Genomic DNA, 25,983 nt, shown 5'->3' on the forward strand with positions numbered 1-25,983 from the left:
TAATGTGCCTTCTGAAGCCATTCTCCTCTTTATCAAAACTGTCTTTTAATTACTTACATTATCTATTGAGTGTTTTCTTTTTTCTTAAGATATCAATATACAAGCTTTTAATTTTCAAGAATTGTGCTTCCTTTTTAGAAAATTTGTAATTCGCTTTGTCTTTATTTTAGAAAAATTGCATTGTTTTGCATTGGTACAATTGAAATAAAATAAAATCCTTGGTTATGCCAAAAGGGACAAATCTTAAATGAATAGGTTGTTTTCAATTGGAAGTAGAAATAATCTGAGAGCATAAAAAAAATTTAGAATTCTGTCACTAAAGATTTTGTTTGAAAGTTACTGTTTAGTGTTTATTTTTTAAAAAAAATTAATTACAGGTTTGAAATTCAAAGTAAAAATATCACCAGAAATTCTTAGAAAGGTCCCCCTCTAGTTGTTGATACAGCTTGTTGTAGACTCTTTATCAAGAGAAGGCAACTTGTGATACATATTTCTTTGGAAATATTCCTTAAAGGAGTTCATTAAAAGGCATCAAAGTAAAAATTACAATCTCTTAATCTTACTCCTGTAAAATTATTACCAAACTATTCTCAGTAACCAATTCCCTACTTTTATTTTTCAAATGTCAATCAATTAAGCTGAAAGAAGTAGATAATGTAAGTCATTATTTTACACATAATTTTTGGGGGGTCTTGTTAATCAATAAGAATCTATATCAAAGGTTGTAAATTTGCTTCCAAAGATCCATAAGGAGTCCGGAGCATATATGGGTGTTTCGACATGGTGGTACAAATGTTTTAATTAAGTTGGTTTCCAACTTTTAAAAAATGAGAACAACTTTATCTTTAAAAACCTTGGCTTGATTGTTCTCTTAAGATTTTTGAAGATTAAGAAATATCTAGCAATAATTTCTAAATTATGCTAATCTTCTGGATCTGAGTAGCAGCTCACCTAGATAATATCCTATTTTCTAGGGTCCCCAGCACATTCTTTTTAAAATAAAATCTGCCTTTCATCTGACATATACATTGTTTGGATTCTGAAATTATTTGAAGAATTCCCAAACCACAGTGATAATCATTGAAGCTTATCTTAAAAACAACTCGGTTTAAATCATATGCACTTAAAAGATGAACTTTGAAGCATCCTGAAAAGCTTGGACAACTTATAAATAATTGATTTTTATATTATATTTCTGTTGAGCAATATAAAATCAAACAAACCAAAAATAAGCATCTTGGGATATCAAAGCTTCTTTTGTCTGATATTTGCTAATATATAATAGGCATTCAACACATTTTCCAGTTTTCTAGTGAAAATTTAGCTCTACCTTAGTCCACAGATAGAAGTATTCTTATTAGCGTACTTAAAACTTGCTATAAACACCTAACAGACATCTGGCTTTTAAATAAATTTTTTCCAATTTTATTTACTTTTAAAATATAGACTTGATATTTTAGAGCAGTTTTAGGTTCACAGCTAAATTGAGCAGAAAGTACAGAGCATTTCCATATACTACACACTCTCACACACACACATGCACACACACACACACACGCACGTACACACTCACATACTCAGCCTTCTCTAATGTCAACATCCCACACAAAAATGGTACATTTGTTACAGTTGATGAACCTACACTGGTTCATCATCCAAAGTTTACATTAGGGGCCACTATTGGTGTTGTACATTGTTTGTATTCTTTGTATTTCAATAAATGTATAATTACATGTATCATGATACTATTAAAGTATCACAGAGTAATTTCATTGTCCAAAAAATTATTTGTGCTCTGCCTTTTCATCCCTTTCTTCCTCTAACTCCTGACCACTGATCTTTTTACTGTCTCCATTGTTTTGCCTTTTCTAGAATGCCATACAGTTAGAATGATTCAGTTTGTAACATTTTAATATTTTATGCCTTTTCATAGCTTGATAGCTCATTTCTTTTTAGCACTAAATAATATTCTTAGTTTACATGTATGACAGTTATTTACCCATTTATCTATTGAAGGACATTTTGGTTGCTTCCAAACCTGGCAAGTATGAATAAAGCTGCTATAAATGTATGTGTAGGGCTTTGTGTGGGCATAAGTTTTGAACTCATATGGGTAAATATAAAAGTCCCCAATCACTGGATTGTGTGGCTCACATATTTTTAGTTTTGTGAGAAACTCCCACTGTCTTCCAAAGTGCCTGTATACCATTTTGCATTCCCAACAGTTGTGAATGAGAGCTCTTGTTGCTACACAACCTCTCCAGCATTTAGTGTTGTCAGTGTTCTGGATTTTCACCATTCTAATAGATGTGTAGTAGTGTTTCATTGCTGTTTGAATTTGCAATTCCCTAATGACATATGATGAGTGCATCTTTACATATGCTCATTTCCTATCTGTATATCTTTGATAAAGTATCTATTCAGGCATTTAAAATTGGGCTGTTTGTTTGCTTAATGTTGTTTTTAAGAATTCTTTATGTATTTTGGACAGCAGTCTTTATCAAATGTGTCTTTTACAAATGTTTTCTCCCTGTCTATGGCTTACCCACTTATTCTCTTGACAGTGTCTTTCACAGAGCATAAGTGGTTTATTTTAATAAAGTCTGAGTTATCAATGATTTCTTTCATAGATTGCATCTTTGATATCACATGTCCCACAAATGCCTGCCAAACCCAGAGTATGTCTCAGCTAATCACAGCAAATATGACCTTCTTTACTTTCTAATTGTAGTGCTTTTTCTTCATTCTGGCCATAAAGGAGTAAGAAATAATAGTCACGGAAGGTGAGAAAGAAGCTGTCAGATTAAGGAGAAAAGAAATCTATTGTACTCTCCCCTCCAACATCCCCTACCCTTGTTTTCTTGTTTCTATTTCAGGTTCCTGCCTTAAACAAGTCTGAAATAGAAGAAGGAGATTCTAACTTCAAATAAAACAATATTTTGACTATTTTGTGAACTGTACGTTTAATTATGGAATAAGAGTACTCTTGCTTCTTTAAAATTTTGGAGGGAATTTTTTTTCCCTGAGAATGACCAAAAAAGGCATAGGCCTGCCCCATATTTTACCATCAGGGTAGATTGGATTGATATGGACAGCGAATGAAATTATTTTCTGTTCACCTCATGAGTCTCACATTTTTATAACTCTGTTTATACTTAAGTATGTGCTAGGGATAGTGTTGTTTATTTTAATGTCAGAAATACCCAGCAATTGAGTCATTTTGATCTATATGAGACAACTGAAAATTGGGAATTCAATGGCCAGAGTTTGTAGTTAGGTAACAGCAAAGGCACCATCCAGGAGTGCCCTTCTGAGTTACAGTATAAATAGTATACTCAGTATGACTCATACTGAGTAGTATGACTGCTCACTAGCTGTGATTTCCTCTTTGAGCATTACAGGGGGAAAAGACAGATGTTTTGAGTAGTCTCATTTAATTTAAGCCTATTCATATATAAGATTCTTAATAAAATAAATACTATTGTTCTCAACTGGACAATCTTTGCTTTTAGCCTTGCATTTGTAGGAGGGTGGCATTTTCTTGATATCTAGATGCTGCATATTTTTTAAAAAGTTAGAAAATAAAAATAAATAATAAATTTAAAAATATATTTGGGTTTTTACATAGGGTTATTAGGTTTCAGATATTAAACTTTTATCTTGCCCATTTTAAACTTGGATAATTTTTGATTTTTTTTAATTTTACTGATTTTTTATTTTTAGAAATATCTTTCCCTTTTGCTCTTAATATATATGCATATTTCATAAAGGTCTTTATTTTATAACTTATTATAAATTAGTTTAAACTGAAGATTATGTACACTTAACAGAAATGGGATTCCCATGTGATATTTAGCCAGTTAAATCTCATATACTTTGTAGTCAGAGTGGGTTTAATTTTACTTATTTATTTATTTTAGAGACAGGGTATCCCTATGTTGCCCAGGCTAGTCTTGAACTCCTGGTCTCAGCAATCCTGTCTCAGCCTCCCAAGTAGCTGCGATTACAGGTGTGAGCCACCAGCCCTGGCCAGAATGTCTTTAATGGCATAATTTGTTATCCAGAAAACCTCTTCTGCTTCTTTAAATATATTTTTAATAAATTTACTGTACTTAAGGTTATTTAAGTAAAAGAAAGATTTTATTAAAAAATTAATGGCAGAAGATGAAATTCAGATCCTCTTGGAATGTTCACATTTGCTCTTGTCCATATAAAATACACTTGACTTTCATGAAATGCTTTCTTGAGATCAGAGATTTAGAAATGGGTACATGGCTGAAAGACAATGCTCTGGCTACTGAAAGGGAAGGTGGTTCCCACGGACCAACAGGAGCCAGAAAGGGGAAGCAAGCGGTTTGGAAAAGTACCATTACATGAAAATATTAGAAGGTTTGAACTTTTTGTGGGTAACATTAAATATCTTTTAGTTATCTTCTCTTTCTTGTTTTTAATCCTCTTTAAGCTTATTTCTCTTTTCTTCTTTCTTAGCATCAGTTCTGCTTCTGATCTGTGCAATAGGCATGTCGTTAATATCAAATAGCCCCCATATTCATTGAACACAGTAACTCATCATTAAAAGGTTTACTAAAACTTTCTTACAATCTTAATTCAATTTCTTTTCATGAGAAAAGCACTTGATTTTCATTTTGAAACATTTCTGAAGTCATACTATGTAGTAATAATCTTGGTTTCTCAATTATAAAATTGCTTGATATACAAATATAATTTACTCAGTAATTATAAGTGGCTTAATTTAATAACAGAAGAGAAAAAAATCACCGTTGTGAAATATTTTGTTCTGTCAACTAATCTTGGCATTTACTTTTAAAGGCCTGAGATGTTTCTATATGAGATGAGTTTTGCAAAATCATCTTCATTGATTTCACTTGATTTTCTCTTAAAATGTCACATAGATTTTCTTGCTAATGTGCCATGAATACATTTTGTCTCCCAAGTGAGTAAATCTGAAAAGTCACAAACTTATTTTACATAAATGAATGTGTAGCTTGTTTCACTTCATTAAATATGAGATAAAAAAATTTTTGTACAATTAAAAGTTTTTTAAGAACAAATGTCAAAATGCTCTGTAATCACCATGTCTAAAAATAGAATGACTTGTTTTTACACATCGTGCACATTTATAAACTACAATAGGTAGAATATTTTGCATTAAGACTTGAGAGATTTTTTCAAAATCTCTGAAAAGGTACTGTATATCGTACCTCAGACAATTACATGAAAAAAATAGAATATATACTTAAATTTTATTGGCAAATACTAAAAAACAAATTAAAAGAAAAAACACTTGCTCTTTTACATGAGAAATTTAAGTGAAAGGCCATGCTAAAGTTGTAGGGGTATACATGAATAAATAAAAGTCATGACTTTGGCTCAGCTACCAGTAACTGGGCAACAAGGAAACAGTTTTAGCCAACAGGAAAGCTGGAAATCCTTTTTACATCACAGTTAACATTTGGGAAAGCAGCAGCTTATGATAATTTGGCAGGCTTACAAAGTCCCTGATGAGTGTGTAGCTCTAGGAGAAGTGGTTGGAAAGGAGTCAATATGTCAGAGTTTGTTGGCTTCTCCTTGCTGATTTTAACAAGGTGGATTCAGAAAGCAATACGATGCAGTATAAGCTAGCTAATCTGCAACAGACTGAGAATGGACAATAGAGAATCCAGAGCTCAAACTCTTTCAAAGGCTGGAAAACCAATTGTTCCTATGAACCCAAATAACAGAAAGTGAGATTGAAAAGACCTAAACAGAAGAAAATGAGACTAAAAAAACTTTGAACAACAAATGCTCCTAAGACACAGTCAAATGAGACCTGTTACCTGAGCCAAATTCCTCTTGCTCATATATATATATATATATATATATATATATATATATATATATATATATAAAATAAACAAATAACATCATAGAATATATCTTCAATATACATTTTAGTAAAATAATTAAAATGTGGAGTTACCATTATCCCTCTTTTTAATAACCATTTTATAATAGATATATTTGAAGGGAAAACTTTGAATGTTTTCTCTGATTTGGCATTTTGTGTATAGAGACAATGGTGTTTTATTTAAAAATACATATATTTCTTTGAGTAGGATAGTCAGACCAATCAGACAGTTTGTTAGTATGAATTCTTTCCAAAAGAGCATGAGTTAATTTTTATGTAACATAAAGCAAATATGTCTTAATCATTTCTTGGTTGTTTCTTAAAAAATCACTGAATAAAAAGGAACAAAAGCAAGTCCACTTTCCTTAATGTGTGGCTAGAGCAGAATTAACACCTCCCTAATTTCATTATAAGTTCTGGTCAATAGTTTCTCATATTTCTTCTGCATAGAAGGACATTATTCATCAAAACTGTAGCACATTAAGCCTGGAACAAATTTCAAGCTTGAATTGGGAATTGAGCAAAATTGCCTCTTAAATTCCAAAAATGTATCTAGATTCCATTCTGTGTATGCAGCATATTTTTTTCTAAATTGTGGTTTAAAATGTTTAACTTATTTCAGATTATGTATTAAAGTAAAAACAACAATAAAAAAACAATGTTACTACCATTATAACAATCTATTCAATTTCTTACTATTTAATATTTCTATGAGCTGTGCTGGTTTTTACAAGAAATATTGCAAAAACTTCGTTTCTTTATATTTAGGTTTAAATTAATAAAACCGGGAGGATCAAGGTAAGAAATTTAATTTCAAAATCGACATTGAATACATCTTCTTAGAGTTCTGCTTAATAAAAATAAATAACTGTTGTGCTCAGTAAAAATAATTAACATTGGAACGGGCTAACATCAAAGTTCCTAGCACTGTTAGACACAAAGCAGCCAACTGTTTTGTAGAGTTTAGATAAACTTTGTTGAAATTGGGAGATTTGATCAGGTGATAACTATTTACAAATCACTGAATGTCTGCTATTTATATGCAGATAATACTTTTGATGTAATATGAAAATGGAGAGCAAAAGCTTTGACTCTAGTGTTCAGTTGGTATTTATATCCTGCCCATGTCTCTAATCTTGTAAATGTAAATTTTCTGTTATAAAAGTGGCAAAGCTTTTATAAATGCAAGCCTGAATATTCAAAAATGGCTACCAAATACTACAATAATAGCAATTAACAGTTGTCGCATTCAAAGCATTAGAGAAATATTAAGAAGTTAGTGTATCCCTTTGGTGTACTTTGATGAAACTCATATCAAATACTATCAATAGGACTTTTCACTCCTTCTAACTACAAAGAAAATTCATCGCCAGACAATTTTCACAGCTCTAATTACAGCATTGCTTTTGCAACTCTATAATTAAGAGTGAACTACAATTTTCCTGCCTACTCTCAGCTATAAAAAAATAAAATAAATAAAAAATGTTAGAAAAATAAAACTTGCTCGAAATTTAACATGGTATTTATTTCATTAGGTCTTCAGCATAGTAGCCCCAAAGTAGCCCCAAAGTTGTGTTGAAGTACAATTTAATTCATGTCAATAGTTCTAATTTTCAGTAGATGTCAGTCTTTAAAAATGTATATCTATTTCAAAACACCAGCTTCTAGTGATGCCTGCGTTTTTTTCTCTATTCCTGTGTAATCATTTTCAGTAGCATATCTGCATGAATCAATGTGCCTACAAACAAACTACTTGATTTCCTGCTTTCTTTGTCTTTCTAAGGTGTTTGAATGTTTCTCTTTATTTACCATTGCTATACATCTATGTTTCAGAAAAATGCAATTATTGTAAAGTTATATGGTGTTTTAAACATTTCTTCAATTAACGTCTTGATTCGTGTTGCAGGTAGCTCCTAGAATTTTGACTCTGGGTTTAAAGCATTAATTCAGTCTATGATGCACTCTTCCGTACATGTATTACATGATTTTAAATATCTGATGCAACTTCCAAATAAACAACACTCATTTGGCAAGGCAGTTTGGAATACTTAACCATGCAGTGACTGTCCTAACCACACAGTTAACATTCTTTGGTGCTATTTATACATCACTCATGGTCTAGAGTGACACTCATTTAAGAACTCAGAGGGGGAAAACTGCCTCAGTTGCAGTTCTTGGAAGGGAGAGCTTAGAGTCACTTTTTCCAGGGATGGAATCTTGGAGGACTTTTCAGGCAGTCATTAACATAAACCAATTTGAGCCCACATGGATATTATGCCTGCACAAATAGAGAATCTGCTTTTGAGTTTCCATCAACTGAAACGCCAGAGTCAAACCTTTCTCTTACTTTAGTCAGAAAAGGCTACCACCAAGTCCTCCTTCTCCTTGGTTTCGTCATTCTGCCTCCATTAGGCCGTAATTGCGTTTCCTTTCCTCCAAATTTTTTTTTATTGCATTTTAGGTTTTGGGGTACATGTGCAGAACATGCAAGACAGTTGCATAGGTACACACATGGCAGTGTGTTTTGCTGCCTTCCTCCCCTTCACCCACATTTGGCATTTCTCCCCAGGCTATCCCTCCCCAGATCCCCCCCCTTGCTGTCCCTCCCCTATTCCCCCCAATAGACCCCAGTGTGTAGTGCTCCCTTCCCTATGTCCATGTGTTCTCATTTTTCATCACCCGCCTATGAGTGAGAATATCTTAACTGGATTCTTCAAGTTTCTCTTCTTCAAGTTTCTCTCTCTCTCTCTCTCTCTCTCTCTCTCTCTCTCTCTCTCTGTGTGTGTGTGTGTGTGTGTGTGTGTGTGTGCATGCATGCGTGCGTGCGCACGCATGCATATGTGTGTGGTCGGTCTTCTTTTCCTCTTCTTTTTATACTTTTTCTTCTTTTTTAACTTTTATTTTAGGTTCAGGTGTACATGTGTAGGTTTGTTATATAAGTAAAAGGCATGTCATAAGGTTTGGTGTACAGATTATTCCATCACCCAGGTAATAAACGCAGTACCCGATAGGTAGTTCTTCAATCCTTACCCTCCTCCTACCTTCTACCCTCAGGTAGGCCCTGTTGTCTGTTGTTAGTTTTGGATAATAACCTCCAGTTTCATCTATGTTGCTGCAAGTGACATGATCTCATTCTTTGTCATGGCTATGTAGTATTCCATGGTGTATATATATCATATTTTCTTTACCCAATCTATTGTTGGTAGGCATTTAGGTTGATTCCATGTCTTTGCTATGGTGAGTAGTGCTGTGATGAACATACACATGCATGTGTCTTTATGGTACAATGATTTATATTTCTTTGGGAATATATGAGATAATGGGATTGCTAGGGTGAATGGTAACTCTGTTTTAAGTTATTTGAGGAATTGCCACACTGCTTTCCACAATGACTGAGCTAATTTACATTCCCACCAGCAGTGTATAAGCTTCCCTTTTCTTTGCAATGTCACCAGCATCTGTTATTTTTTGACTTTTTAATAGTAGCTAATTCTCACTGTTGTGAGTTGGTATCTTATTGTGGTTTTGATTTGCATTTCTCTAACAATCAGTGATATTGAGCATTTTTCCATATGCTGGTTGGTCACGTGTAGATCTTTTGAGAAGTGTCTGTTCATGTTCTTTGCCCTTTTAATGGGGTTGTTTAGTTCCTACTTGTTAATTTGTTTAAGCTCTTTACAGATTGTGGACATTAGACTTTTGTTGATGCATAGTTTGCATATATTTTCTTCCATTCTGTAGGTTGTGCACTTTGTTGATAGTTTGCTTTGCTGTATGTAAGTTCTTTGGTTTAATTAGGTCCCATTTGTCAATTTTTATTTATTTATTTTTAATTGCAATTGCTTTTGAAGTATTTCTTATAAAATCTTTGCCAGATCCTATGTCCAGCACAGTTATCTCCTCTCACTCTCTCTGTCTCTCTCTCTCTGTCTGTCATTCTCTCTCTCTCTCTCTCTCTCTCTCTCTCTCTCTGTGTGTGTGTGTGTGTGTGTGTGTGTGTGTGTGTGTGTGTCTTCTGGCTCACTTTTTTGATCTAAGAGAATCTAGGTTTAGAAGAAAACCAAAGTGGAATAGGAAAAACCAAAGTAAGTAAAAGTTTCATATTTTGAATTTCTGTGAATCCCTAAAACAGCAACCACACAACAGTAAGAGTAATAGATAAGTAGTAGCAATCATAGTAGTAGTAAGCCCTTTAATTGTACCTACCATGTGCCAGGCATTGTTCTAAGTGCTTTGCATATAATATGTCAGTTAATCTTCTTGGCAATCCTATCAGGTCGATGTTATAATTACCTGCATTTTATACATGAGAAAACATTTACAAAGAGGTTAACCAACTTGTCTAAGATCAAGCATCTGACACATGCAGAAACAGAGATTTGGTTCTTTTCCCCATATTTATAAATAAGAAATGACTAGCCCTAAAGAATCATCTTTCCTTCAACTTTCTGTTAAAATTCAGTATAGTCAACATAAATCTTCCAAGAAGACAATGGTCTGCTCCATTGTTAAAATGGATTTACAGCCATTCTCGATAGCACATCACCCTATAATATACATTGAAATAAAAATTTGCATACGTTTTTTTTCTGTTGATATTGTTGATATATTTTATATCTGTAATTTTTGTTTCATCTCTAGTTAAATTTGAAGCATTTTCAAAAGTGTGAATTCTAGCAAAAATTTGTATGTCAGTTATTATTGACAAATTTTTTATCAACTATAAAAACAGGACTGTGATAGCCAAGATGGTGTCCGTGACTTGCAAAGCATAAAAGTCCAAAATCCATATGAATTTCACCACTAAGCTTTTTAATAAACTGGTCTTTTCATATATGAAGAAAGTTTTGGGGCCATTTGAAAAAAAAAAAAACATGGTACCTCTTGATGTCAAAAATTATGACCAACAAATATCTACCCTAATAAGAATAATTTTTGCTCTTCTGAATATGTGAATTTGTCATCATTTCTTCTTGTGGCTACAGTTATTCTGGTTATTGTGACTTATTGTTTACCCTTTGGTTGCTAGCTACAAACTACTTTGCCCTTGTCCTTACTTATCTATCACTTGTAAAATTTATTCTGATTGATTTGTAACTTTATTCGGCATTGTAATGAGAATGAGGGCACAGTGGTATGGCTAGGTTTGATCACTAGGAACCGACTGGAAGGTAACATGGGCTTCTCCACTCACCGGCTTTGTGTCTCTCTTGCCTCTCCAGGGTGTTTCTTTTTCCTTCTGCTAATGAAGGTGTTTTAAGTAACATCTAAGGTCCTTTGCTTATCAAATACTCTGTGATTGTTTTCCCTACTAGAGAGTTAAAAAGTAAATAAATATGTGTACATCTCTAAAACTAGGCTGCTTTCCTCATTACCTTCATTAGTGTTTGTTCTCTTTGTTATAGGAGATGAATGTTACCTAAATAAAGATCTCTGTCTTGGTCAAGTGATTACATCATGTTTCTCAAAGAGGAAAATATTAGAAAAATTGCTACATAGTCTTACTTCTACATAGGCAACCCATTACTATGAAGAGTTAAGTGTGATGGTAAAAACTTATCAATACTTCTCTGTACAACATTCTCTTTCCGCCATGCAACAGACATTTACTGAGTGCCCACTTTCTCCCAGCCTAAAGGTTTAACACAAAACAAAAGGACACAGTCCCTCCCTTCATGAGTTTATATTACAACAGAAGAAGTAAAATAATAATAATAATAAAATTATTTGTTGAAAGGTTATAAGCACCATGAAGAATAATGAAACAGAATAAGAAAACTAGTGTACACTAGGAGAATGTCTGCCCAATTTATAAACCGCAATGCAGAAGGACATCTCTGATAAGGTGACGTTTGACTGGAGTTCTGAAGTAAATGAGGAAGCTACTCAAATGCATATTTGAGGAAAAAATCCTCCAGGCAGAAGGGACAAGTGTAAAGACCCTGAGACAGGAGCATTTTTGGTATGTTCCGAGAATGTCAGAATGCCACTGTGGCTGTTGTAGAATATACAAGCAGGAAGTGTTAGAAAATAAAGTAAGATTTGCCACAGGAGCAAATTACATGGTGCTGTGGGCCTCTGGTGCACTGATGCTTTGACTGGGTGAGAGGGTCTGCCAGTGCACTGTTTTGAGTTTTGGCACTACACAGTATAGTGATAATTGAAATCAACGAATCATACTTAGCATTTCTACACATCTGTGTATAGGCATTCTTTAAACCCATTTTATTCATGTGTTCATTATGTTTTAAAAGGACCACTCTTGTTGCTGAGTAAAGACTATAACATCTCCCATATATTGAAAAGGAGATTATTTTAAATGACTTATTAGAAATACAGGTAATAAAATGAACAGTTTAATGTATACTTCTGCATTTGAACATAGAAAAAAAAAGAATGTTTACAAAACTACTGTTTTGAAATTCTACATGAATAAATTATCTACATGAATAAATTATTTCAGAAATGTACACAGCCTGATGTTTTTGAAATTTAATAATATATGTATTACGGCCAGGTGTGGTGGCTCATACCTGTAATCCCAGCACTTTGGGAGGCTGAGGCAGGCAGATCACGACCATCCTGGCCAACATGGTGAAACCCCATCTCTACTAAAAATACAAAAGTTAGCTGGGTGTCACAGCGCATGCCTGTAATCCCAGCTACTTGGGAGGCTGAGGCAGGAGAATTGCTTGAACCTGGGAGGCGGAGGTTGCAGTGAGCCGAGATCACAAGACCTTACTCCAGCCTGACAACAGAGCAAGACTATAATAATAATAATAATAATAATAATAATAATGTATGTATTGTCTTTTAATGTTTTTTTCCGTCATAGTCTTACTAAGATATATTAATTGTAGACAAGTGAATGATTGTCATTTTTAATAGAGAAAAATGTGGTACAGGCTATGTGACTTAAAACATATTTATCATTCAGTTATATATATATTTTAAAATAACTGTAAACATTATGTATGCACTTCTACACATTTCTGTATAGGCAGTACGTATTGCTTAGAGCAATTTAAAAATGTATATATACACATGTATATATGCACACACACCTACATCGCATAGAAATATTTATACATATGTCTGTATGTATCCTTAGTGTTCATTTAAAGATTTTTAGAATATTTTAAAATTTAACGTATATTTCTTTGAAGACATTTTTTTCTCCTTAAAAGAATTCACCTAAAGCTCTAAACAGTGTGGGCTCAATGAAGACAAATGATTAGCATCTAATCACATGTTCTGAATATTTGGAGGATGTTTTGACTCTCAACATTGACAAATGGGAAATATCTTATTGAATATTTTACCTACAAACAATTCATATGCCACTCAAAATGTCTTTTACCTAATTTTAGATTTTTTTCCTTCACAAGTAATAATAGAATTTAAGTCAAAATGAGGATAGAAACTGTTCCATCTATCAATCATTCTCCAAGTTTTCCACCTCATAGCATAATTACTAATTTGAGATTATACACATGAAAGCACTTTGAAAAGAGCTAGACAAATGTGAATTATCATTTTCAGAAATTTCTGCTAAATTTTAGCTCTGCTCCCTAACTAGATGCATAACTTTGGGACACTCCTACAGTGAATCCCAGGATCAAGAGACCTTTTCCCTTTAACTCTTGATGTGGCTGGGCCCTTCTTGTACTTCATATCTTATCCTTGTCACCACCTGAGGGAGGGTTTCCATGACTCCCCAAACAAAATAGTTTCCTCTTATTATTCTCTTTCCAGAACTCTATTTCTTTCTTCACAAGACTTAGCATAGTTTGTAAGGCTTCTAACTGATCCCTTCACCTGGAGAAAGATTTATCTAAAGTATCTGTAATTTGTTGCTTTGCTTGCAGAACTTTAATTTTCATAAGGAAAAACATATGCCAATATTATTCAATAACAGAACCTCAACACTAATCACAAGGCCTGGCTCAGAACATTTGCAAAGTAAGGACAATAATAATTAATTACATCAAAATATTGTATAATGATCAAATGAGATTATTTACATAAAATTGACTCCCACTCTTACAGAAATAGGCAAATTTAGGTGCTGTGATTATTATGAGGAATTAAAGTTTAAGATGTCACTGTTTTCCACTCTATCCTCTATCAACCACCTTCAATGTGAGGCACAAAGAGTACAGAAGTCATAGACCACAAAATAAATGTTTTATTAGCAAATAAATTTGTGTTATTATTCTGGTATTTGTCTTAAAATCCCAGTATGGAATGATGGAAGAATACTAAGATCATGTGGACAATGTCTTTCTTAAGATTAGATGTAGGTAGATGAAAGGCAGAGGAGACCTACAATCAAAAGTACACCACTGGCCACTACTGCTCATTTTGCCTTTGACATTGCATGACTCAGAGTGGAAAAAAGTGTCACCAAAGCACAAATAACAGTTAATGTGAGTGTAGCTAGTTCATGAAAAACTAAAATGCAGCCTGGTACTCTATAATCTCTTCTGTTAGCAAATGACTTATTATTTTATGTTCAGGGGTGCATGTGCAGGTTAGGTATTTAGGTAAACTTGGGTCATAGGGGTTTGTCATACAGATTATTTCATCACTCAGGTGCTAAGCCTAGTACCCAATAGTTATTTGCCCCCCTCTCCCTTATCCCACCCTCTTTCTGATATGAATACCATATATGTTTCCATTCTTTTCATATGCAAATCCTTTTTGTGGACTACTTCTGATAGCTTTGTATGTTTCATATTTGTACAAAAACAGCAACAATTAAAAACTTTCAACATCTGTCTACAATTGCCAAAGGGTTTGGCTTTATCACTGAGTCTTCATCAAAGAAGAAGACTGTTAGTTATCTGTTAGTTTTTCTGTTAGTTATCATACACTTTTTACACCAATTTGGACTACTGTTGCTATCTGCTAGCACCAGATATGGATTTTTCTTTATTTTCTATGCTATAGCAGAAAAGAGAGAAATAAGAGGAATTACATAAAATATTCTGCTTTCTGGGGGGCAGAAAACAATTTATGCATCAGTACTAAAAGATTAATGAAGGCTCTATCCTTTTAGGTTTACTTCCTGTGTTACCATCACATTCATCATTCATTATCCCTATCTGAACATACAGGAAGTTGTATTTAAATTTTGATTCCTATTTATATGTTGGTAGATGTAGATACTTTAGTCAAAATTAAATGCATGTTTTAAGGCAAGGAAGCATAATTAAATGCAAGGCATGGAGATATTACTTGTGGTTTGTATGAACAGGCGATGCTTGTTAGAGATGGTGGATGGTGGTATTTAATCCAGAATGTCAAGACTAGTGTGATCTCAACAACTACGTATCAAAATGATGAATATTTTAGGCACATGAAAATAAATATATGTGGTTTTCCTTTAAGAAAATGCAAGCAGTGCAAATTAATACATGCAGAAGCATAGGAATAAAGAAGGCCATAAAGGTAATTTGAGTTTGGACATGGAAGTCCTTATAATTATGTGAAAACATAACATTTAAAAAAAGAAACTGGATCTTGGCCAGGTTTTGAGCAACAGATTGGAATGATTAAGACTTTATCAAAATCAGGTATAAATTACAGTAGAAACAGAAACATAGAATTCAGACTTTTGAACAGTCAAGAGATCAAGAAATAGAACCAGATAATAACAGCTAAAAAAATAATTTTGGCTATTCAAACCGTCTAAGAGAGAAGAACTCCAACAAGACTTTTTATAAGGAATTTAAAACTCAAAAACTGTATGAAAATAGGTATAAAACTTCATAAATTTGCTGAAATTGTGATGTGCTCCTAAATGAAGCATTTATATTTTTCATCAGCTGACAAATGATAGCAATTTAACAATGACTATTAATTGAGGTAAAGTCAATGGCAATGTATATTTCGCATTCTAAGAAAAACATAATTGAAAAATATACAAGAATTAATGTATAAATTAATTGAGATAATATGATAAAAATGAAAACAGCTCTAGACTAAGTCAGGAGATATTTTCTCACAGTCAGTATGTTTCTATGGACTTAGATTCCTTATTTGCAACATAATAAACATGGGTAGGCTATTCCACACAAACTTCTTCCAGCTTTCTTAAATTCTAAGATTATGACTCAAGAATTAAGGATTTCAAATTAGGTTGTTTCTAAGATTGCTTCCAGCTATAAAATTACATTATTCTATACATCTAGATCTTTACATGTTTAATTTTTTTCATCTGCAGTTTTCTTAATACAATAATTAGGTTTACTAATAATTGGATTAAATTATAGTGATTTTTTGGTGATGTGTGTGTGTGTATGTGTGTATGTATGTATGTGTGTATATGTATATATATATGCAAAGTGTATTGAAGTAACTTTGTTCCTACCATTAAGTTTAGTCAGTAACCCAATAGCTTTATTGTATTATAATTTACATGTGTTGAACTACACATATTTATACAGTTTGGTACATTTTTAGAAATGTATATGCCTGTGAAACCATTAGTACACTGTAGATAATGAAACATTCATCACCTTAAAGAGTTTCCTTTGGATATTTTAAAGATGTCCCTCCAGTCACCATTTACTTCATGCCCAGATAACCACTAATAAACATTCTGTCACTATTCGTAAGTTTTTCTTTTCTAGAAATTGTGTAAATAAAAACACAAAGTATATACAGTTGACCCTTTAATAACATGAGCTTGAACTGCACAGGTCCACTTGTAAAATTTTTTTTTTAAGCAAAAGTCTGCCTCTCCTGCCTCCCCTTCCACCTCCTCTGCCTTTTCTGCCTCTGCCACCCCTGGGACAGCAAAACAAACTTTACCTCTTTCTCTTCCTCCTTGGCCTACCCAACATGAAGAAAATGAAAACGTCATTCTTTATGATGGTATTTACATATAACAGGTGAAATAAGTGTTAATTGACTGTTTATGCTGTTAGTAAAGCTTTCAGTAAACAGTAGGCTATTAGTAGTTAAGTTTTGTGGAAATCAAAAAATTACACATAGGTATTTTTACCGCATAAGGGTTTGGTGCCTCTAACCCCTGTGTTATTCAAGGGTCATCTCTACCTGTTTTTCATCAGATCTCTTCACTCAGCATAATTATTTTACAATTCGTCCTCGCTATAAGATGTATCAATAGTTCATTCCTTTTCATTGCTAAGTAGGATTCTATTGCATGGGTATACCAGGAATATAACACAGTTTGTTATATATTCATCTTCTGATGAACATTTGGTTTGTTTCCAGTTTGGGAATATTACAAATAAAGCTTCTAGGAACATTTATGTATGAGAATACATATACATATATTGGTTTCAGTGCTTTGAACAAGAAATCTGTCATCCTTGTGTTCATTCATCTGCACATAATATATCTATAACCACTTCCAAGAGTCTCTTTTTATTGCTAGGGGTGAGCAATTTTATTATAATTTACCTTTGTGAAGTTTTCTTCCTATTTCTTGTACTTGGGGTTCATTGAGATTTTTAGATCTATGGGTTTATAGCTGTGATCCAGTTTAGAAAAATTTTGGTATTGCTTCTTCAAATATTTTGTTTCCTAATCCTCCCTTCTCTCTCTTCTTTGCTTCTGCCACTTGGAGGACTCCAAGAATACATATATTTAAGCACTGTCCAATAGTTCCTTGACAGTGCTCATTTGTGTTTGTTTATAATAATTGTCTTTGCTCTTGGTTTAATATTGGATCATTTCTATCGCTATGCTTTACATTTCAATTACCTTTTCCTGTGCCATATCAATTCCGTTATTAGTGCAGTTATTTTCTACCTCATATGTTGTAGTTTTCATATCTAGAAGTTTGAGTTGGGATTTTTAAATATGTAAACTTCATATCTTTCCTTAAATTTTGGAGTGAAAAACGAAATGCAGTTATAATGTTTTAATGCCATTGTTTGCTAATTCTAACATTTCTGACAGTTGTGGGTCAGCTTTTCTCCTCATTTTGGTTTGCATTTCCTGGCTTCTTTTCATGTTTGGTGATTTTTGATTCCATGTCAGAAATTGTTCATCTTAGCTTGTTATATTTTGAATGTGTTTATATTTCTGTTTTTTTTTCTAAGAAAAAGTTGTTTGTTGGAAAGACTTTAAATATTTGAGTTTTTATAGTTTATTAGTCATAAGTATTCATGCCCAGTCTAGAGGAAATTACAAGTATTGAGACAAAATTTTTATGAGTACTCTACCCTATGTACTCTGAATCATGAGATTTTTCAATCTGGCTGGTGGGTACAGGCAATTTTCTAAACCCCGTGTGTTGCCCTGTCATAGTTCCCTCACAACCTTTTGAGAAATTCATCTCCTGGCCTTGCTGAGTTTCTTCAATGATTAGCTGAATGGTGGAAGGGACTTTCTATAGTTATCTGAAATCCTTTCTAAACACAGTTCTCTGCTCTCCCATACACTCAAACTCTTCATCTGCTCAATTCAGAGTTTACAGGGCTTTGCCTGCTCACCTTCACCGTGTGCCCTACTCTGAAAGCTCAAGAGAGTAAGCCGTGTAACTGGGCTCATCTCATGTGTTTCCAACCACTTGGAAATTATCTTTCTTTATTGTCTGTTGGTCCCTTTTGGGGAACCATTGTGTTTGTCCATTTTTGTGTCAGTTCAGAATAGAGGCAGGTAAGGGGAATGGTAAATTGTCCGTGTTTTATCTATGCTAGACAAAAGCTTTATTCACGTTTTTATTTTAAGGATCTCTCAATCTCAAGATTTTTAGGAAGTAGGAAGGATATTAAAATTTTTTTTTAAGTCTCAGTTGTGTGGTTAATATATTGCTATAAATTACCATCTACCTCAAAATAACAAACTGCTTATTACAGAATATCCATATCAAACTTTTAAACCATACCCAATCTATGTGTTACCTCAAGGTATACTTATCATCATAAAAAATTGGTAGTGTCACCCAGAAAAAGATAACTGGCAACTCAAGAGATATCTTTCCAAGATGGACTTGGTGAACTCAGTACTGCCTAAGGTCAGTCTCTTTACTTTGATAAATCAGAAAATGACTCAGGTCAATGTACCTCAACATAGGGTAATTGGGATTTTTACTTGATGCATTATATAGAATTATAGCAATCTATGCAGAAATAACCAAAAGCAAAAACATATAAACAAAAGACACACATGTGTGTATATAGGTGTGTGCATAGCATTTTTACAGTAAATATAAAATACATATTTCACATATATGTATACCTGTAGTACATATATTTATGTACATATGTGTGTGCATGTATACATGTGTATATATATTTTCTCACATACATGTATGTGAAATATATATATTTCATATATACACATATACACAGTTATGTGTTTATATGTGTGTGTATGTATATATATACACACATATGAAATATTTATATATATTTCACCTACTATATATATGCAAGGCTCTGTTAGAGACATTGATAGTGACACATCAAAATACTCATTTATAAACTTACAAGGAGAAATATAATTGTTATGAAAATCAGTCATTTTACTCTAATATGTTTGTCCTTTTTCTATATGTAAGCAACATGAAAAGTCAGTAGCATGCCTAGTGATGAAGAATTTGTATGTTACATATAATAAAATGAGTTCATTGTAAATGCATTTACTATAGCAATGTCCACTTTGAAAATTATATTCCCAAATAGAATCAGTGGAGAATATATTTGAGTCCATAAACATTAACTCAAGTCCTGCCTTGAGTTATTAAACATTACGCTATATCTTAAAACATAATTGAATTCAAAAAACACTCTTCTTTATGTTAGATTCTGAGTGACATTTGGTTTTGTAGGATAAAGATCAGTGCATCTACTGTGGGCTTTGAAATAATATTTCATTCCAGCTACTAATTAAACTGACTTCTTTAGGACATTTATAAATGTTTTACAAACCATTCTATGGTATCCCAAACATTCCTGTTTGGTTGAGGTTTTACTGTGCACATATGATTTTAGTGACACAAAGAGAACACTGAATTTGGTTGACAGATATTATTATCACATTTTATTTCAACGTTACAATTTTTAAAGCCCATTTAAGCTTTTCTGTATTTGATTCTACAGCATTAAGAAAGTTCATACTTTTCTTTGATCAATTGCATATTTCTGCATGCCAGAGTCTTTATGTGGATTAAATTTACATTTTTGTACTTAGAAATAATGTTACTGAATATTAAAGAGGCTTTAACGAATGTAATTGTCCAGAGGTTCACTTTTTGCCACCCAGAACTATTCTGCCTTGGTAGTAGCCATGCATCAGTAACTAACTAGCATGGTTTTGCTTGAGGAAATCTGCCTCTGTGCCTCTTAGAGAAAACCATGTTGTAAAAATAAGAGTATAAAAAAACTAATTTCCATTCAAATTGCTATCCTATAAAAAGATTATTTGTGTACTTTGGAAATAGTTTTATTTGATGAGGGGAAATGTGCAGTGTTTGGCAGAAATTAGTTATCAAACATTTCAGATACTTTACTGAGAAGTGAAGTTTTTAGAAATGATGAGTTGTCTGTTGATCACATTATTGTGTGGTCACCATTAGATATGATTACTTTCCAGGGAAGGCTCACAGAAAGACTATGAATTAGAGAAAGAAACCTGTATTAAACTATATGCTTTTAAGAAAATTAAGTTTCTAAGCTTACATAAGTGATAATAGCAAGGTAATACACATTATTATTACTATATTAAAATTTGTTCTTTTTAAACAAATTCTTATAAGAACCTTTAATTAATATAAACGTTCATATAAGGTATACTTATTTTCAACTTGATTATATTTCATCTATAACTTATCTTCTTGTGCTTTCACTTTAAAAAGCTTGAGTTTTATCATTTAGATCATTTAATCTGTTTGTCTAACATAACATAGTGGAAGCTATATTGCTCTGGAAAAGAGGTAAACAAACTAGTCCTTAGAGATTTTATTGTTTTCATCAAGCTGACTCAGTATGAATAGAATTTGAAAATTTATCAATAAGAATACAATGAATCATTTTTTAAACATTGTGCTTCTGCCAGCAGCTGGCCACTATATACATTTGAGGCATTTAAGATAATTTAGCTGCATTGTGAGAGCCACTTTGGCCTTCCAGGGAAATAAATATTTTCCTTAAACATATTTTTAAAACAACAGATGAGATCAACAAAACTGAAGAAATACTACTAGCATAAAGACTTTCAGCTTTACCTCTTAGGCTAGACTAGAGGAGACTCTAATGAGATATTGAGACAATAAAAGTGTATATGGTGAGGAATAATATTAATCTAATGCATAGCCATTAAAAGTCTGCATTACAAAGCCACTCGGTATTGGGATGGATAGGGAAGTTCTGTTTGGTAAGCATCTGTGATAAAACCTCTCATAACTTTCCCTAAAAAATCCAGAAGTTATACAAAAAGAAAGGATATGTACTGAAATTTAGAACCAATTAACACAAGGTATTTCTACTAACTGCAAAGATAGACCCAGTTAAGAGAAACAAATCATTCGATATAGAGATGGAGAGCTATCTTTTTATGCTATGAATTATAACTTTCACATTATCAGAGCACGATTTCTCAGATTTCTTTTTAAAGTAAACTTGCAAATATGGTTAAAAATAAAAAGCAAAAATAAAACATTATATGTCAAGAGGAGAAATAAATTATACTTATGATTTGATCACAAGAATCTGGATAATATGGTTAAAAATAAAAAGCAAAAATAAAACATTATATGTCAAGAGGAGAAATAAATTATGATTTGATCACAAGAATCTGGATATCATATCTCAAAGTATATAACAAACACAGGTAAAAAGACAATGCATCTTACATACCTTCTAAATCATAGGTGAAGATAAATGGCAGGTAGAGTAAGTCATTGATGATAAAGAAAAAGGGAGAAAGCATATCAGAAAGAAAGAGAATTCCAGAAAAATATATTCCCCTCCTTAAATCCATAGGAAATTACACAATAAATATATTTTCAATTCAAAGGCATGAGAAATACACAATAATCACCAGCAAACTAAGAGAGTGAGGATATTCTAGATGGCATAAAGCAGATGACTGTAGACTGAGAGCAAAATCTACTAAAAAAACAGAAGAACATACTACTACAAATAGAAACCAGAAGGCAGAAAGCATTTAAATGCAGATAAAGACAAAAGAAAGAAAGGAAACATTAAGGATAACAAAACACATTTATCTTTTAAAAGAACCATAAAAAGAACCAGAAACAGAAGAAATGAAGGATGAAAAACCTAAGAGGTGGTCGAAATAAAATAAATTAAATGTAGCTCCCTATACTCAGAGCAGCCAACTCAAGAACAGGAACCAAGGCTAAATCACTCAACACTGCTCTCTAAAGTCATAGTTCTGACAGGCACTCTTAGAGTAAGTAAGGTTGCTAGGGCCTGAGAATCAAAGCAGTATTTGTGATAATTCTTCCACTATATGCAACTCTCAAATACCCAGACTCTCTCTCAAATATCATGAAAACTTTACTGTAATAAAAAATGATGTCAGAGAAAGAGCGTGATTTGTAACTGCTTGAGAAATATACTCCATCTTTCAAAAAGTAATTTACATCCTTCTCCATAAGATGTACAGATAAAAGCAATCCTCTGCATTTTTAGAAAATGTTGCCAAATCAATGAGACAAATCAATATCAACAAGTTGAAAAACTCTAAAGAAATAGAATTAACTTAAGAAAGAGATGATGCTAAAATGAGTAAAATGGATATGTCTCTAGTGAATAAAGGAAAAGAAATCATATTCTGAAATTAAATGCATGCCTCAAAATCCAAAAGAGCAAAACAAAACAAATACCTTTAATACATAGAGTTTAAATATTTAGTTCTTATAAAAGATGTTAGATCAATACCTCACACCACACACAATTGCCAGCATGGTTAACAGAATGTCAATCAAGCTGTTTAAAAAAGTGAACTATACACGCAATAGGGAACTTCAGGTAATGATGTGCTTATTTTTTTCCTTGCTGTATTTCCAGCATCTAGAAAAGTATATGACAGAGTAGGTGCTCAGTACATATTTATTAAAGACTCAATTTCAATTGGATATACTTCCCAGAATGCCTTTGTCTCACTGTAAAACCAGAAAAGTAAAACCAAAGGAGCTCTGCTTGGGGACATTCACAGTGATTAGGGGCTAACACTGGGCTGAAAACTTGCAAAAGCTGTGAAAATTTACACACTGTACTGTAAGACCATGGCATCGTATTCTGTTTTAGGACTGCCAGTAGCTAAATAGCAAGCCTATCCTCACCACTACCATCAAAAAGGAGATTGAACTACTAATCTCTACAAAAATTAAAGTACCCAGAATAAAAAGATATTGCCATTTGCATGTTTCACAAGGAAGAAACTAGCTCACCACTTCAAAATATATAGAAATATATTTCAACCTGAAAATTTAAGTCCATTGATTCATTTGGTTATTGTTCTACCTACCACCAGAATATATAGTCTATGAAGCAGGAATATTGTTTATTGTTTTTATTCCTGTAAGCTCGATGCCAACGAAAATTCCTGACACACAGTGAATGCTCAGTAAATATCTGTTCATTACAAAACACCATAGTAATCAAGAACAAAAACTTTAGAATCAACCTGCCTGTGTTCCATTTCCACTTCTATTTAGCAACTCTATGGCTTTCAGCAATTTATTTAACTTTATTTTAGCCAAACTGGGATAATAGTAGAACTTTAAAAAAAATTCTGATGATTCAATAAAAATAAAGCACTTTGAGGTCCGTTTGGGACGTATTTTTAGACATCAGCTATTATTATTAGCTAAAATCTTTTGAAGGAATAATACCATGAATGAATTTATGAAAATAAAGGAACAAAAAGCATAGGTGAACTGGGACTTTATATATTATTTTTTACAACAAACATATTTTTCTTTTTAATCATTTTGATGCTTAGAAGACAAATTTTAACATTAATAGAAATTTTAAAATCTGTATTTTTTTCTAATAGGAAAGAAGGCACATGGCTTACAATTGTTTTCCCACTTCTCAGTTCTCTCTGCACCAGACATATAATCCTCAACCTTGAAGTTCATGTCAAGTTATTCCCAATGAGAATGACAGCAGTGCAAACAGACTAGTTAACCTGTTATTCTCTTTTAACTTCAAAACCTTATAATCCAAGGTTTGTCTTTTGGTTCCCTGCTTGTAATTTGGGAGGCTGACCCCTGTGGACTGCATCTTCTTTGCTTTTTCACTTCCAAGCTTCACTTTGGAGTCAACCACTAAAAAACACTGATAAGAGAACAGAGAAAAGGAGAACAGAAAGCATGGTGTTGCACTAGTTGGCCTCTATCTTCTCCAGCTCTATGTCCAGTACCAGCAGTGCCAGCGGCTACATTCCTTTCTGGCCAGAGCTACTGTAGATTTGCCACTCTCCCATAGATCCAGATTTTACTTCCCTTGCTCCTTTAGGCCTAGGGAAGGTAAATGGCTCCCTGACATTGCTAATCCCTGAGTATCTCACCATCCCTAGTTGGTGATTGTAAATCTGCTAGCACTTCCATAAATAGTCCCTTCATTTAGTAAGTAAAATATTTCCAGTCAAAGTCTTTTAAATATTCCATCAATTTCTTGACCAACAGTCAGAAAATTATGTTTCATTAGATGTCTGTAGCATGTGACAAATTCAAAAGTTATGCTGTGTTCATCATCAACCCTCATGGCACAAAGGTAATAACCCTTTGAAGAGGGTGATTCTGTTTCTGCTTTGTCATCTGTGAGCATCCACTTATTTTGCATTTCTTCCTCTTTTAGCTCCTAAAGATTTTTACACTCAGATATTACAGGAGGTATAGAAGTTGGGGAATGACAGCCATTCACAAATGAGCCATTTGACAAGTGAAGTCTTCCTTGATTAAGTCCACACAATGTTCTGCTAGTGATTCCTGAAGAGAAATTAGGTTTTGCCAATTTCTCAGGAGTCATATTTTTGGAATTTACAGGACAATTTTGGATTGAATATCATAAGGGAAAATAATTTGTAATAAATATGCTTGAAAATTTTCTGTACAGACATATTATGTTAGGTCTCCTGGGTGTACATTTCTAAGATGAAAATAACGACTAAAACTGAACTAACTTCAGCTAAGAGGGCAAATGAGGACACTTTGTGTTTGGTTTAAACTAGTCCTGTTCCTTCTAGTCACCATAGGCATTGTCTTTCCTGAATACTTGAATATTTAAGGAAAAAAGTGGCTCTAAGAAGGTATACCTAGAGAAGAATAAAACCTTTGTCTGTGATGGTGAATATATTCTTTTTTATTTTTTCTGAGACACAATCTCTCTCTGTCTCCCAGACTAGAATACAGTGGTACAATCTCAGCTCAACAGTGAACATATTCTAAGTAAATACATATTTCTGTATTTTATGATATCCATGTTGCATGATTTTGTAGAAAAAAATTTTTAGGAACCAAGAAATGAATAAAAGTGTTCATCTGTTTAATGGTTGCTTATATTACTTTTGGTTAAGAATATATATTTAAGAATATTCAAGTTCCTCTAATGATATCGTCATAAAAATTTTAGATCAGTTTGGGCATAAGCCCTAAATTTAATCAGTCAGTTAAACTAGATTAATCTATTTCTTAAATGTACATAAAAGGAAAATATATGAGTAATTTTATTTATGAAAGTTTTTATTACTTCCTTTAAAAATGCTATTTACAATGTTTGTCTTTTTTCAGTTTTCTAATCCTAGTTTTAATGAAATAGCAAAAAACATTTTGCTTCCACATACAACTTTCAATTTCAGTCTTGTTTTTTCTGAACCAGGGAGAAGTCAGCTCTGAGATTTTATAAGTGGATAATTGAAAGCGCCCTTTCTGAGGCTTCAGAAGGGCTATTCTTTAGAACTTACCCTTCTTTGTTGTTCTTCTAGTCAGTCGCATGCTGCCTGTGGGACTGAACATTAAGCCACATTAAAAACTTTTTAACAGGTTTGTTTATTTGTTTTTAACATATGAAGGCTGAAATACATGGAGGAAAGAAGAAACCTATTTGGATGGAAAAACCTTT

The 25,983-nt window shown here is 32.9% G+C and overlaps 1 long non-coding RNA gene across 1 annotated transcript in view; it reads right to left on the bottom strand.

Moving 5' to 3' along the window:
- Positions 1–21,985, bottom strand: part of LOC144576802 (uncharacterized) — a 53,764-nt gene extending 31,779 nt beyond the window's left edge. The window contains exons 1-2 of the long non-coding RNA XR_013519340.1: positions 21,745–21,985; positions 10,115–10,201 (exon numbers count right to left, since the gene is read on the bottom strand). This is a non-coding gene — a long non-coding RNA (uncharacterized LOC144576802). The remainder of the gene's footprint in view (positions 1–10,114; positions 10,202–21,744) is intronic.
- Positions 21,986–25,983: the final 3,998 nt, after the last annotated feature.

This window comes from Callithrix jacchus, chromosome 6 (assembly GCF_049354715.1).
Source record: "Callithrix jacchus isolate 240 chromosome 6, calJac240_pri, whole genome shotgun sequence".
Lineage (NCBI taxonomy): Eukaryota > Metazoa > Chordata > Mammalia > Primates > Cebidae > Callithrix > Callithrix jacchus.